The sequence below is a fragment of the Corvus moneduloides genome, chromosome 7 (genome assembly GCF_009650955.1).
Source record: "Corvus moneduloides isolate bCorMon1 chromosome 7, bCorMon1.pri, whole genome shotgun sequence".
Lineage (NCBI taxonomy): Eukaryota > Metazoa > Chordata > Aves > Passeriformes > Corvidae > Corvus > Corvus moneduloides.
The window spans coordinates 36,384,034-36,400,891 of record NC_045482.1 but is presented as its reverse complement, the minus strand read 5'-3'; the positions used below and the strand labels follow the sequence as shown (position 1 = coordinate 36,400,891).

At 40.7% G+C, this 16,858-nt stretch overlaps 1 long non-coding RNA gene across 1 annotated transcript in view; it reads right to left on the bottom strand.

Annotated features, from left to right (window-relative positions):
* Positions 1 to 16,858, bottom strand: part of LOC116446630 — a 146,499-nt gene that overhangs the window by 84,994 nt on the left and 44,647 nt on the right. Inside the window, exons 5-7 of the long non-coding RNA XR_004241293.1 lie at positions 16,398 to 16,597; positions 9,571 to 9,650; positions 4,346 to 4,553 (exon numbers count right to left, since the gene is read on the bottom strand). This is a non-coding gene — a long non-coding RNA (uncharacterized LOC116446630). The remainder of the gene's footprint in view (positions 1 to 4,345; positions 4,554 to 9,570; positions 9,651 to 16,397; positions 16,598 to 16,858) is intronic.

Here is a 16,858-nt window from a genome sequence, read left to right as displayed (position 1 = left end):
TATATTTAAATAAACCAAAATAGCAGGGAGAAAAAACTTTATCGTAGCACAATAGAAAATTAAAGACCCAACTTTAAACAAATCGTGCCATTTGCTTTTGCGGCAGCAAAAAGAGTTTATTATTTCACTATTTCATCTCACCTTGTGTCATTAAAATATAGGACATAAGTAGTAAAACACAAAGTAAATATGCACATATCTTTACACCATGTAGGGCAGCTATAAATCTTACTCTTTGATAACAGCTGTACTATAACAATCATTTGAGTAGTGCAGCTGCCACAACAATATCAAATTTTATAGTTAAAAAGCAGTCAAAACTTTAATGGTACAGTGGAGGTAGATATATATTGTGCTATAAATAAACATTATCTAATGAAGAAATGAAACATGTTTATTTTTCCTTGACATATCGTTCAAAATCATATATCTTTGCTGTTGCAAGCTGCTATAATAGCAGCCATTATACTTCAGCATGTATAACAACAAGGTCTGTAGTTGGGCTAATTACGCTGGATTTAAATGAGGGATGGGAGAACTTCAGACAGTGTGGCCTTGCAAGCAAGGCTTTCATTTCAATAGAGCAGTATCTTAAAATGTTATCAGAGCTAACATGTGCTGGCAGAGGTTCTGAAGCTGTTGGGAATGCAGTGAGAAACGAGTGGGTTTTCCCCTTAGACGATGACTTCTGCTGTGTTGGTGTGACAGGGTGTAATCGATCTGGGGAGTAGGGGACCATGAGAACTGATGTGCTGGTTCACTCACTGCCACATTACTCAAATATGAAAAACCTCTGAAAGGATTCAGGAAAGGACATGTCTAGTGCAGACAGGCTCATCTCTCTCCCAAGGTAATAATGTGCCTAAAATGTGGTTTCCATGAATTTACCGAGGTTTCTGCTGTGCTCACATTCAGCCTAGGGATGCGCTGATGGCACCTATGGCAATATTCACCTGCCTCCTGCACAAAGACTGAATGAGGGCATGGGAACGATTTTAAGCATGCTAGAAACATCTAACATTGAAGAGTTTTGAGAACACAGCTCATCGTGCTACATAAGGTAAGGCCACAAAACACTGTCTAGCATTCAGGTGTGTGTTTCTGCAGGAATTTTCTCTTGAGACCAGAGTGAACTTCTGAAAGGCATCTCCCAGTCCCTGCTATCCATTCCACTGCAAAGAGCTGTCTGGAAACCACTCGCTGGGTGCCCTTGGAATGGCACTAAAATGCTGGTGCACACCAAGGGCAAACCCAAAGCAGTCCATCAGTACCAGGGAGTCAGTCCATGGGACCACACCAGCCTCAGTCCAAAGCTAGCCCCAAAAAACAAACATGGTGGATTTGAGGCCCTCAGCATCAGCTCCATCTGCACTGCTCAGTAGGATCATTAAGGTTGGGAAAGACCTCTAAGGTCATTGAGTTCAACCATTAACCCAGCTCTGCAGGTCCACCACAAACAAAGATGTAGCCTCAGACTACCAAATAAAAGAGCAAAGTCCACAACTACAGTATGTCACAAGATAAGAAAGAGAGCTGGGAGTGACAAAAAAAATATCCTCGATTCCTGCAGTATCAGGGAAACTGGCAAGTAAAATTCATTAATTCCATTCCCCTAAAAATCTTCCTTAGGAAGCTCTGATTCCCCTCTTCACATCATAAAATTTTCCCTGCCAGAAGGGAGATTACCATCTTGCCTGGAGTTTGCCTCCTGTTCAGTGTGGGTTTCTCTGAAGGTGACACATGGACACCCTGGTGGGAATGGCTGCGACCCGGGGGAGCAGATCCATTGGAGAGCAAATCCCTGACAAACAGCTTATTACAGTTAAACTTTGTGCGTGCCCACCATAAGAGATCCTCAGGGTGCTTTTGCTTGCCATCAGCAGAGCATTTATCCAAAAAACCCCATGAGATGCTATAAAATAAACCCAACAGCTGTTAGCAGAAGATGACAAATCCTAGATACCTTTTTGTCACATTGCAACCTATACAATTTACTCCATGTTTACAAACAAATTGCTGCAGAAAAATATTAAGTCCTGGCATTTAGAGAAGCTCTAGAAATTACTCACTCCCCTGGAATTCTGCATGACAAATTAAGACTACACTTCTACTCCTAATAAATGTAGCTAGAGCAAAATTTCATAAACATTCTTGAGATTTCTTCTGTAACAGCTTTATTTTGGCTCCCCACTTTTCCTGCTTAAACAAATGGTAAGGTTGGCTAATATTGTCAAAATACAGCACTTCTCATGAACCAGGAGTCATTTATTAATGTAATTTATTAAGCTGGCATTGTAAAACATAAAATGATATTTTTACTGTGGGACTCGCACACACTAAACAAACAAACAAAAAACAGCAAAAAAGAAACCCCTCGTTACCCCCAAGCTAAGAATATTTTCTTTTAAAAATCAAATTACTGCAACTGTGGATCTGTAAGTAAGATTATGTGCTTCCAGAACTGGCTTTTCAGAGGCCAACAGGGTAAGTGTTAATGAACCGTGCAATGTTGGGTAAGAACAGAACAGATGTTTGTACAGCCATCAGGTAGACCTTTGTTTATATAAATGCACCACAGTAGATAGTACCTAATACCTTTCTCATGGCTTAAAATAACCTTCCCACTAAAAATACAAGCAGGCTTTTCCCCAGTTGTGAACATGCTTAAAATCTAATTAATGCATAGCTGACTGCAAACCCACCAAACTGCCCAGGCAGGGTCGGACCTATCACCCAGCGTCACATCTTTCATGACACAGTCTTAATCTCCTCCTTTGTCCTTATATTACACTTTTTGCTCTAAAGGTTTCTGCACTAAAAAAGTGGGGAGGTGAAGCCCTAGTTCAATGCAATTTATTTTTATATTGCCTCTCATACAAAGTCTTTCAAAACTCTTTATAGAGAGAGATAAAATAATCATATAACACTTGCCAGAATTCAGTGCAGTGACTTTTACACTCAGGGTAAAAGCTATGTACCAGGAAAGCAAAATTAAGAAAATTTAGAAACAGAGAGAGGATTAATAAGTACACATGGTTTCTGCACTGTGGGAGAAGAGGGAAGCACATCCCAGTTCTGGTGCATTCATAGCCCTCCCTTTAGTTTGGAGGGTCCCAACATAAAGGGGCTGTTGGAGAGGGTGAGAAGGGCATTGCCTAAAGGAGCCCCCTCCAGCTGTGCTGGGCACAGAAACATCAGTCAGTTGTTTTCCTTCATATGGAAAACCCAATTTCCATTCAGAAAACAAGAAAACTTCAGCCTATCCTGAGAAAGGAATGGAAAAATGCACCAAGTCACCCACACTCATCATCTGACAAACACAACTCAGGAGTACCCCAAAACCAGGGAGGGAAAGACTTTTGCAAAAGACAACCAGAAAAAGCAAAAAATACTTATGGTAACACTGTTATTATATTTAATTTAAATTATTTATAAACAGTGTCTAAAAGCACGACCTTATAATAAGTAATACAAATATTCATAAGAATAACCCTGGGACCAGGTACATACCATGCCCTGGCAGAATGACACATGCAGGAGTCATTGAGCAGATTTTGTTTACCCTGCTATACCCGTCAGATCAAGGAAAAAAACACCAAAAAACTGCCTATTGGGCTCCCAAAGTAACTCTAGCCTGTATCTAAACCAAACCTGAATATCAGCACGCTCACCCAGTTTATGCCAGTACAAACCTCAAGAAGCACAGGAGAAAAATGCTCCCAAAACCACACTGATAATTAAAGCAAGAGTGTTATAAATTCTGTGATACAGTCTTAAACTCTCATTGCAAAAGTTTACTGCATCTTTGAGGTCCATCGATTCAGAAGCCCACACATAAAGAAGTCTGGTAAAAGAGCATCTAAGAAAATATTTGGGCAACAGCTAATATTTCTTCCCACCTGTCTTCATGGCCGCACCACTCAACACAAGCCACATCTTTATAACACACAGTAAGAAAACACAATATGTAGTAACTCATTTTCTGACCTTTTAATATTTCTGCCATTGATTGTCAGAAGTGAGGACGGCTCTCTATCCTAAGGTGATGGATTATTTAATTAACTATTGACCTTTTCAGTATCAGATGTTGACAATGAATGCGCTCCTGTGTAAGCTGCCTCCTCTGGATGCTGTTCAGTTCTTCAACGCACATGGATTTGTCTCACATTTTGGTTTTAAGCATAACATTTCTATGATTTTCATCTAAAAACAAGTCAAAGTCTTGTATTTAGCGATGAATATTTTTATGATCTACTGCTTTCTTTTGAACTGCATTTCTAGCGGAATTTATATGAATATTAACAGAATTGAGTCTTTCATATATAAAATAATTTCTATTGCTTACCTATGACTTAGGTTCCTGGCATGCTTTCAGGACAACTTCTGCACCAAGAGGCAAAGAAGCCAACTCAGAAAGGAGAAATTGTTCATCATCTGTGCACATGGGTCAAGAGATGTCCCAGACTGAAAATTGTAGGAGTCATTTGATATTACACTTTGCCTTTGGGCCCAGCAAAGACTCCAGCCAGGAACATGACATTTACGCCGAGCACCTTTAAAAAGAAAGCATTTCACTACTTTCCCACAAGGCATGCAATGTGAAGCCTTGTTTACACACAGGCAAACTGACTTAAGACTTTTTCTCCCCCCAAAATAAAGAGAAAGGATCCAGATCCTCATCCTGGAGACCTGGGATCCCAGTGCTCTGTTCTCAGCAATTACATATTCAGCTACAATCTTTTTATAAGCAAACAAGGTATTTTCCTCCAAGTGCTTGTTGTTGGAACCGAACACTGAACAAATGATCCGTGCCTCCAGGTTGTCAGAGAGATTTACATGTGACTACACAGCAGTTTGGGTATTCCACTGTGATTTCTCTCCAGGACTGAGAGAGCTGATTAGTCTAACATATTCCTGGTAGAAACCATCCAACATTTCTCCAGGAAAAAAGGTCGTAGCCTGGCACACCTTTGTAATAAATATTCTCTTCTGATTTCATCTGTTCACTTAGAAAATGCATATTTGCCAAACTGGGTACCAGAGAGAAGTTTGGGGGGGCTTTTTTTTTTTTTGCTAAACAGATGAGAATATTTTTCAAGATGTTCCATTTCCTTAATTATTTTGGTAAGTATATAACCATAAAATCACTTCATAGGAATAATTCCACAATGTATATAACAAATAACAATTAACAAATTTCTAGATCTGTTTACAACAAATCAGGTTCTCCTTTTTTTTTAAATCATATTTTTTTCTGTGAAATCAACAGCATAGACAGCAGTAAATATTCCTGCGGCTGATGGATTTGGTAAGTGGTTTTAATCAAGAGCTTTCCTTTTGCATCAATCAGCCTTCCCCGCAACCCAGGAGAAACCCCTACATATGTCATCGATACACCCAGATAGCAGAGCTATAAGTCTGATTTTTTGTGATGTTAATACAATATTATGATAGATATCTATTAGTGGGGAGAGTGGAGCAGCAGACAGACTCCAGCTCCTCTGACAGCGGCTGCTCTTTCTTTGTCAGTGTCAATCCGCGCCGGAGTCGCGGGGAATGAGCGAATGTGACAGGAGAGGACCGCTCCAATTATGGATGAAGGGATACTATCTACTCCCACTGGTTGATGTGATTTATTCGACGGTCCCTCTGCATTTATAGAGCAGCAGATTGTAGCTGCTTATGAAGTGACAAATAGTGCTCAATGACATTGACTGACTTGTCTGATCAATTTAGCTCGTCTGAAAAGTAGCCGTGAATTGCTGTCCTTGTTGAATGACGGCATGAACAGTCCCGGCTCAACTTTAGCGACATGAAATCTCAAATGCTATTAGAAAAACTATTAAAGAGGACTCCTTTTAATCAAATAACACGATAGTTCCATACAAAGAATGAAAAATAGAAACCTTTCCCACAGCTTTGCTTTGAAATGCACCTCACTTAAAAATGTTTTGCCTTCGAGACCGTGTCAGGAGAACATTTTTATTATTTTATAAGTTCCTGAATATTTGATATATTTTGGTGGAGGAGCAATGTATCTGACAGAGGGGAAACGAGTGAAATTTTCTTGCAAGAACCAATACAGAAACTTTTCATGTTTTCTAGAAAAGTTGCCAACTGTCCTGATTTTATTGAGCCTCAAGTCATTAGATTAATTTTAAATTTCAGAGCTCCTGGAATCTGGTGATGATGTAATCTAGCTTTTATATTAAAATCAAGAAGAAAAGTAAAAAAAGGAAATTCCTAGTCTTATGTGATTTTAGTGAATGCAGTACAACCAAAATCCAAAATAAAATTGGAAGGCAACTTAAAAATGCTGAAGGGTTTTTGTGGATTTTGAGGAGTAACCTTAGGACTACTGGAGCCTGGCAGGACTTTTTCCCACTTGGGTTTGACAGCACAGGAATTTCTTAGAAGTCTGGCTCATTTTGGTAGAACTGTTAATACCCTCATATTGAAAACTGTCAAACTCTCAGTGGCTGGAAGCCCTCCTGGCAGAGGGAGTGGTTACATGGGAAGAGGTGGCAGAGCCAGGCTCTTGGGTGCCACAGAACTCCCACTGCTTTCCTGAGCCTTGGCACAGCCCTTCTAGTAACGCTGGAATTACACGATAAGGTGTCATTTGGCATAAGCAAAGGCCTCACAATAATTCCTTTAAACAAACACTGAATTAAAAACCATTGAGAAACCGTTAATAATTGTATTTTATCTAGCATTAGATTAGTATTTTTTTAAAGTCATAATGTCACGTCACACCTTATAAATAACCCTTATGATATTTCTTATATGAAGCAGGCACAGGAGTTGCCTGTGAATGGTAATTCCATGTGTAAATATATACAAACTTGTGAGGGAGTCTACACACACATATCAATATATATATGGTCACAGCACAAATAAATCAATGTCTGCATGTGGGGGGTGCGTGTGCGCTGTTCATTATATATTACAATATTAAACTGTTATCCATGCACAAGTATATTTATGTATATATTTCAATTTATTAGAGCTAGGCAAGCCTTTACAGACTTAATAAAGAGCACCAGCACTATAAGCCAAGAACTATTTTTCCCTTTCCCTGTATTATTCAAATTTATTAAACAATATTTCACATTTGTTTGACACAATGTCAAACTCGGGACTCCTAAAGAACTGCTGCAGCTTTGGAACTGTTATGCTTTCTTGGACTTTAATCATTTTTGGCAAGGCTCCATTTCCTGTCAGAAAGTGAAACAGCTTAGGAATGTCATTTTCACGAAAGAAAACAGAGAGAATCCGAGAGGAAGTTCTCCTCCACTCCAGAGCCCCTAAGATACTCAAACACACTCGCAGGAGGGCTGGAATACATCAAACATTAGCAGAGGGAAAAGGACACACTTTTCCCACATTAAAATACATGGATAAAGTTGAACTTTTGCTAAAAATAGTTCCCATGACTAATCCTATTAAGTTTTTAAAAAATTGGGCTGTATCTCCCTTGAAGTCAAATTGTTTTTTAACTTTAGAATGACATTAGAAAAAGACTCTAAAGTGCCTTTGCTTAAGTCAAAGTCCCTGGCAGATTATTTTTTTCTTTTCTGCTTTTTTAAAGCAAAATATGAAAAATGAGGACAGGAGCATGGATGACTCTTCTAAAAGGGCAATTTACCTATTGAAGAGGAGAGGAGGATCAGTCTCTCCCAGATCATCGCTGGTGATTTACTGTCTAAAAGAGAGGCTCCCTACAGAGGGAAGAGGTTCAAGGGAGCAGACACAGACTAACACTTCCCTGGGCCAGCTCAATGCCTCCAGAAGCTGAGCACAGCCAAAGGGGCAGGGATAGAAGAAGCCCTGTAACACTTTTGGGCAAGAATCACCTCTTTTCTTTGATCAGAAGGCTGGTTACGTAAAAACCACCTTGACTGCCTGTTGTGGTAGGGAAACAAGTAATGGCCAGATGGATTTTGAGAACACAATCCACACCCCAGCAGGAAAAACACTGCACCAGGAAAGTTAGCAGTTCCCACCACATCGTGGCCACGTTGGCAGTAAATAGAACTAAGGACTTCTGACAACCACCAGATCCCTGTACAATTTATGAATCCTATTTGAAGCTCATCTGAGTGCTTTTCTAGCAGACCAAAAACTTCCCAAGGTTTACACCATCCTTGTTTGTCCTAACATCCCAGACAGAAATCCCAAGCTATGGTAATACCACGGTTGTTTCAATGGGAAAGCAGAAAGGAGTTGGCTGCAGAGGAGGGTGAGAATCCACTCCTAAAGGAAAAACCATTTGCAACAGGATACGGAGATAAAAAGGATGTTTATCTCATTCAAGGAATTTGACCTAAATCCAAACCACGCTCATACACAATAAGGAAAGGCAGGTAGGTTTATCTATTGCATTTTCCCTAGAATTGGGTTAAATACCAAGTGGTGGGATTTAAGGAGCCTTGCAAATTTCTTAGCCCTGATTGTTTTGGTTGTGATTTGTGTTTAAACCTGTGTGTTACAAACCCCAGTGGGGCACAGGCTGCCCTGGGGCCCAGATCAGTGAGGCCAAGCTGGAAGGACATCCCAGAACTGTGATCCACAGCATACAAACATAGGAAGAGAGCACCCAGCTGGCAAAACTGAGCAGAGTGTGATGTGTTCAACGAAAAGATGAAATCCTAAAGGGAAAAAATGTGACCTATATGTGTGTTTTGAAAAGCATGCATACTTCTAGCTCAGTCACAAGAAAGATCAGTAGTTGGTATTAATGAAATGAGAAGGATGTTGGAGAAGGAAAGATAAAGTGAAAATAAATTAAGAACTCCCTTAGCAATAAACTTAAACTTTCTGTGAGTTGCTATTTGGGTTTTTTTTTCTATGGATAGATGAACACAGAACATAAGAGGATGAGGAATGGAGAGGTCACAGGAGTTGTCTGCTTCCATAAACCTTCACATCTCCCTGTTTAAATTCATCCTCCATCTACCTTCAGCACTGAATAGGGAGTGAATGTAACAGCATAAACATCCCTCAGGTTTGTACAGGTAGAGGCACACAGGCATTCCGTTAGGGAAGGGAAAGAGAAAAGCAAGTTGTGGTGGGAAAACCACCCCCCTTGCACGTGCTTTTTCTCTCCATCTCTCAGGCAGCCAGGTCAGGTACAATGGGGTGGTCCCAGCATGTCCCTCACACACCAGGGGACTGTAAAAACTCTCAGCATCAGCCTACATCTGCTTGCCTTGAAGTCGTCCCCCCCACCCACACTTCCATAGCAGCTGAGTGAGGTCAATCCCCAAACACTTGTGAACACGTCGCTCCTTCCCACCCCCCTGAAGCCACTCTGGCAGCACTGTTTTCTTTTCTGCCCCCAGCTAAGCTTTCGTGGTGCTCTCTGATGTTCCTGCAAGGAATGACTCATTCCCCCAGCCCAAACCTGTCCAATAGGCACCTTTGCTCTTCCCATTTTCCCATTGCACCACTGCCAGATTTCCTGACAGCATCTTTTTCCTCGGACCAGCCTCACTGCTGAATCGCTAATTCCAACCCAGCACATGGCATTTGTTTGTTGTCAAAGTATAACTTGGTGTTTGCACTTACAATAGTGTCTTGTAGCAGGTTAGTCACCGAGGAACATTTCCAGTCATTTATTTTCCAGCACAGGCTACAGGTTTCCACGGCTATACTCCACAGGAGAAAAAAAAAAAAAAGAAAGAAAAAAATTCCAATTTCATGTGTAGATTAAATACTTCAAAGTCTCATACACTCAAGCCATCACTAACACATGCAATAATATAAACTGGAATGAATTTCCAGGATGTAGTAGGCTGAAACTCGCTTTCAGAGCGGCAGGGTTGAAGTGCACTTTGACACCAGCCCTCCCCACCCCCTCTCCCCACACCAACTAACTCCTCTTTACCTCACCTTCTTCTTGTGATTGGCCCAGTCTCACAGCAGCTGGCAATCACCAATTAACACCAGAGCCTGTGAATTTGTCCAAGCTACAGCTCCATCTGCACTTCTGGCCCATCACTGTAGTATCAGTTTATACTGCAAACACATGAAACTCATTACATGTTCCTCCAAAAATCTCTCCATTCCTCAGCACCCAATCCTTATTCAAACTCATCTTTACCCTCATTATATCCTGTTTACTTCCCTGCATGTTAAGGCAAATATAAAATAAGTTGGGAAAGCCCTCTAAGATCATCAAGTTGGACCGTTAGCCCATCGCTGCCAAGCCCACCACTAACCCATATCCCCAAGTGCCACATCTACAAGCCTTAAATCCCTCCAGTAATGGGAACTTAAACAGACTCTATGAAGGGTTATGTGATAAATCATTGTTAAAAGTTTTGCTTGTATTGTTGGAGGAGTCTTCCCTTTATACTGGGGGGAAAGAATCTGGAGAGCAAAATCTGTATCTGGAGCTATACTCCTATTTTTCTGTACGGTTAAATACATGTAAGGACTTACTTAACTTCCTGAATTGAATAAAGATTAAAAAAAGAGAAAAGAATAGAAAAATCCACAATTAACCGCACTGTTAATTAGCTGTTAAACAATGATCACCATGCCCATTCTTCTTGATAAACTGTGCCACTTAAATCCCAGCCTTTTCCCACTCCCGTTGCTATAGGTGCCTCTCAAACAGCAGTTCACACATTACACTTGGCCCTCCTCCCTTCTGTCCCAGCCTGGTACCTCCTCGAGGGTGTCACATGCAGCCATCCATTTATCTTCCCTTTTTATCAGCTTGCTGAGCCATTCAAAGATGGGCAGAACTTCTTGAGGCCTCCCCCCTTTTTCTTCCTCCCCCCAACATTTCCATTTATATCTAGATTTTTCCAAGCCCAACACAACCTAATGGGCAGGAGAAGGCCTAAGCCCAGATTGTTTAACAATGCCTTGAGGGGCTTATTCACCAAAGTTCGGCACTCTGACGAACAGCTTGCTGCAGCTCTAATGGTAAGGCATATAAAATGCATCATACATTAAATTTAATGTTGCCTCATTAGTCTTAATTAGATTCCTACATTACACCAGGATTATAGTTTCTTCGTGTTTATGTTTACTCCTAAAATGAAGTCTACACTAGACAACAGTTTGGTGTACTTCCTAACCTTTGAATAAATATGCCCTGAATGGATACCTATGGAGAAGAAGCAGAAATTAGGTGTTGTTGCAAATGCCTTTGAGACAGAGAGACTGCTTAGAGTCAAATACAAAGGAATAAATTTAAAGGAAAAAAAATATAGAGTGCAAACATTAGAAATTACCTTCTCTTTTAAAGAGTACACAGAGGAGGGAAAGGAAGGGACTGTTTGCTTCAAACAAGTGGTGGCTTTTCTGTTTCTATGAATGCTTCGATTGCTCTCATACTAATTAATTTTTTCTTCTAGATTAGTTTTTTTGCAGTTTATTTTCTTTCAGTTGTAAAATCTGCTTCCAAGTGATGCCACTAATTCCTCTTTGGAACCTGGTTGGTTGGAACTCTGCTTGGTTGAGCAGAGCTCATCCCACGATTAGTCATAATGACCTACACCAGGACCACGCATATCAGAGGTGAACAGTTTTTTAAAATGGAGCATCCCACTTTTCTTCCTGCAAGTAATTGAACAAGCAATTTTAAATTTCAAAAAGTTTGGAAAAAATAACTTTTTTTTGGTAATGTCAAACAGAAGCTTGATTGTTATAAGCATTGAAAAGGTGAAAGCTGGTTTGCCACATGTTGCCATTCTCAATATTTTGGCTCAGTTCTTGCCATGAAATAGTTCAGCCTCTTGAAGCTCTTTCTCACCCAGCACAGAGTGCAATTCATACAAGTCCATCTATTTCTTTCTGACTGATTTGTCCAAGCACCCACAGTAGTATAGGAGCAAAGAGAAGTCAATTAGAATTATTACCAGTTAGTGTTCCGCTGATATTTTTAATATTATTTCCTTTCATGTCCCATACCATTAATTTGATAAAATTTAATAAAATTTCATTTGAATTTGCACATGTCCTGGTTTACTTGTTAATTAGAATTTGAAGAATATTATTGAAAAGACAGTGCAAATTTGTATGTTTCATTTGCTTAAGAGTTTAAGAGAAATTATTTTGTCCTGTTTGGATTTACCCTTTTCAGAAATCTTTGCGCAAAAGCGAGCATTTGAGGTTTCTTAATATTTCATTAGCCCTACCAGGTACACGAAAGTAACATTATTTCCTCTGAGAAAAAACAAGCTGACTTAGGCTTTGAAAAATCCTTTCCTTGGCTCAGGAAATGGGGAAAACGCTTAGGAAAATTTTCAAGAGTTATCTGGCTTTCAAAGTAGATCAAAGTCTAAATATTTGTTTCACAGACAGTACTGAAACAATTATTTAAATGACGAAGAGTGGAGTGCACATGTACTGACTTTATTCAAAATAGAATTTAAACTTTTCATCCATCTACACTACAGTAGCACGTTTCCTTAGGAATGACATCTTGGGAAAGGCCTGTACAACACAAAAAGGAAAAGGTTTACATTTTCTAAAATCCCCTAATCCTGCCTTTTCGCAGTCTCTCCATAAATTGTTACCTTTTTCCTGAGGGAATAAAAAGCTCAGTGGTTTCTTCAGTTCCTGGGGCAAACTGCAGCTACAGAACAGCTTAAATCCCAAACAAACCAAGCAAAACCCCAGAAACACAGAAAACTACCATTCTTCATCATGAATTCAAGGAATAACAAAATCTATCAGTAAATATGGATGAGGGCCATATCAATGGACTACGGATGGATTCACAGGAGGAAGGAGGACTGGATGTACTAAGGACATATCTTTAGCAGCTAATATCACATATAATTACAGCACAGTGCTGAGCATCTGAAAGAAATTTGAGAGTAGAGGGGTGAAAAAAGCAGTTACTAGATGATGATCTGTTATTTAGAAACTGATGCCCAGGAACACGCACTCACTTTTATCTTAAAACCACACAAAGTGTTTCAGAATGGGCAAGACTTAACAAAATTGTTTCTTTTGCCAAAAGGCCCGAGAAAAGTCAACTCTGTCTCTTGCGTGGGTTGGCTGTGAAGCAGGATGCAGCCAGGCAGGATACATCCACCTCCCTCCACCCTGCTTCATTCAACCTCCAGCAAAAAATAATGGAGGTTGTAGGAAGGCTGTGACTTTTTGTCTTTTTACTGCCTTGCTGCCGTGGCCTGCTGGCAACAAGGACAGCCAGCCATGCTGGGCTTCACTGGGAAAGGCTCCCAGCATGGCTGGAGCTGGATCCATGGAGAAGGGGAGCATGTGAACCCCAGGCACCCCATGCTGCAGACCAGACCTCCAGATGTTGGAAGAGCAGCGTCTCCCGCTCGGCGAACGATGGAGGAGGCAACGAGGGTGGTGATCCTGCCGTCGGGAACTGCTCTGCTCTGCAGAGCTGGCAGGAGATGAGAGGTACGTTGTGCTCTGCAAAGAGCTGCAGCAACTTCCTCCAGAGCAACAGGGAGCTGAGCAAAGGGCGGCTGCACTGTAAATCACAGCTCCAAGGCTTCCACAGGTGAGGCACAGCTGGGCAGGGCTCTGCACACCGGGACAGAGCAGGCAGGATCTGGTCCAACCCATTGCTGTGCTGGTTGAATCCAGACTTTTCATTTTGCTGGCTCTGTGTGAGGGGGATCTATCGCCTTCCGGTTGGATTTCTTTTGAGACATAAAGAAAGCTCTGGGACAACACCCAGAAGTGGATTAATTAATTTATTCTGCCTTCCCAAACAAGGTTCGAGCGTTTCCGGGATCAGCCGCGCTCCTCGCACGCACATGAGCTGTTCTGGCAGGGGCGCCTCAGCCCAATTTGGTTTGAGTGACAAAAGTTAATTTTATTGATGCACAGCCTTCTGTGATACTAGGTAGGAGGTCCGACGATGCAAATCAAACTGCTTCTCCCAAAATATCCCAGTGATTGATAATGAGGCAGTGATGCAGATTTTTGACACTTTTGATCCTACCACAAGCAAATGCTAAATTTAGACCCGAGAATTTAAAAAGCTAATGCCACGTTGCTTTAAAAGCGATCAGTGGAAGATATACATAGCTTAACAAAGTCCAATGTTATTCAATGAAGATTTATTTTTTTCAATGCCAAAACAAAGCTGTAACAAGCAAGATTTCAACAATAAGAGGGAAAAATTAACTTGAAACAAACCTAGGTATAGAAACCTGTCAAATATGCTCTTCAAATTTAATTTCATTTCTTGTGGAAAGGTTATACATTGCATTTTGATTTCACTACTGTATATCTACATACATATATGTGTCAACTATTCTGCAAGGTGTATAAGGAACATATCCAGAAGCATTTGAACAAGGAAGATGACTGACATTTACAAGGAAAGCCTTTATTATATGTCTATATTTTGTTTCATTAATCATGCATGTTCATTAACCAATCATGGTAATTTATTATGCATTGTTTGAAGACATGTTGCATTACAATGGTGTCATTGTCACTTTGATCATCTAAAGATCTCACGGGATGACATTTCCAACCAGAGGACCTGGCTCCTCTCTACGTGCTGCATGAATATGTACTAGAGACTCAGAAGTGTTAAAAAAAAAGGAAAAAAATCAACAACAAACCTGCAGTGCAACAGTGTTTGCAAGATACAGAAATTAATTATGTAGCTCAAAGATAACAACCCACAAATTAGGTACAAATATTCAGGTGAAGTGATTTGCACATGATTTAATAGTGGATAAGCACCAAAAGGAGATGCTATTCATTTTGTCATGTAGTATTTGATCATTAAGTGTTTTGCTAGGTTGTATCATGCTCGATCTACACAACAATCTGAAAAACACACTCTTTACAAAACAACCTAAAAATGTTCTCAAAAGTCTGGGCTTTCATCACGACCGGCTCTTGCATTTATATAGTGAGAAACTAAATATATGTTTATCAAAAGATAGTTAGAGGCACCACTACCATAATGCAGCACTTTCTTTCTCCTTCGTCTAAGGTCACTGCAAGAAATGTTGTGAACCTGAGCATTAGATAGAGTCTGATTTTATGGAACCAAGGTTTACAACTTCTTCACTGCTCATTTCTGCCTTCTATTGCACCTTTCATAAACCTTCTGATTAATATCAAACAGTGAACAACTCTGACAAGCAGGATTACTAATCCAACATAACTGTTTATAGTGTGAATGAAAAAAGCGCTCCATTTCCAGCCACTGCACTTAATAATAAATTCCTGTTGTACTTAAATGTTGAAGGGATTACATAACTGTCAGAGTTCCTTTAAATGTTAAGGGTAGTAATCATATTAAAGACATACTATACAGAAGCAAAAGCAAATGTCAGTTTAGCTATTATTACCATATTTGCATGGAGTTTGGAAATATAAGGCCAGATTCCTAAACACGTCACGTTTGGGCTGGTTGAGGCTGAGCAAAGAGGAAAAGGAGCTGCAAACCAACCCTGCCAGTCGTGCTGCAATCCTGTGCCATATAAGGGTCAGAAAAAGGAGCTTCACGTGCCCTAGCAGAGCCACGGGGCTGTTCTGGATTCCACCAGCTGAAACAGGACCACCAGGACAATTGTGCCAGAGAGACGGAGAGGAATGCCACACATTCCTCCTCCCTCGCTCCCTCTTCCGCTGCGCATACTTCGCGCAAGGAAGCTGCTGGATTGGCTCAATACCATCCCAGGACAATTCTGAAGCACCCACTTAAGACATGCTTATGACAACTGTGACCCTCTTGGGTATCCTTAAGACAGCAAGAGCCAGGAATCTGGTGCAAACAAAATCAAATATGCAGATGCTCTCCGTGTGGTCTTTAGAAACTGATCCTCTGACCTCTGCTATTGGCTTAAACATATTAAACGCCCTGGAGTCAATTAGTGTCTTAGTAACAAGCAACACTATGAATTGTCCAGAGAAAATTAAGGTAGATAAATTAATTTAACTACTGAAAAATGAAATTTAAAAAAAACCCCAAAAGCACAGCAACAAAACCCCCAGCATACAGACCTCCAAACCCAATGAAGACCTAGATCTCAGATTGCACTCTATATTTACCTCCTTCCCTGCATTGGAATCATTTGCAGGATTAAAACCTGAGCCTGGCGCCTCCCCACACTACGATTATTGGGAAAGAAACAATTCTTTGACTGTCTTCCAGTACTCTTTTAAAGGACTGGGGTTATTCACGCAGAGCCACACCCCACATCCAGCAAGACAAGAGGAATGCTTGCCTGTGGAAGTTATGTGCACGCAATGAAACCCTTGTTCCCAAGTTAGAAATGGGACCCCATTATTAGCATTCCTGATATTCATAGCACTGCTGGCGTTCCACAGCACCCAGCAGGGCTCAGCCAGTAGCCTCAAGGAAAAAAATGTCAAACCTTAAGTTTTGTATCATCGTGAAATCAGTTAATTTCAGAACTACTCACCTGCAGTGAACTGCTGCAGTGTTACTTTGAGAGAGAGGATTCCAGCCATAGTCTCACCCAAAAGATGAATGCCAGTGATGCCAGTTGGTGCTGACGTCCTGGAAGAGCATCAGTGCTGAAATCCTTCCTCCAGTGCTCCCTGAAGGGTTTTCCTTGGAGGTGCCCCACTGACACACTGCCTCACCAGCAAGCTTTGCCTTCTAATAAATAGAATGATGAAAAGGCAAAGAGGAGCAATGCAATTAATTCACTTCACATTAAGGTCCAGGGATAGCTACAACACATTTGATACCTAAACATTAAGTATTGTCTGGTAAGCTACTCAGTGGTGGGTGGAAAGCAGTCTCCCATGGCTAAAGAATCCCTGAGATGTTGAACATTTTCCTCTACAAACTCAGAAATTCAAAACATTTGCCAATAATACACGTGTAAGAATAGAGATGGTCTCTTGATAGGGTCTA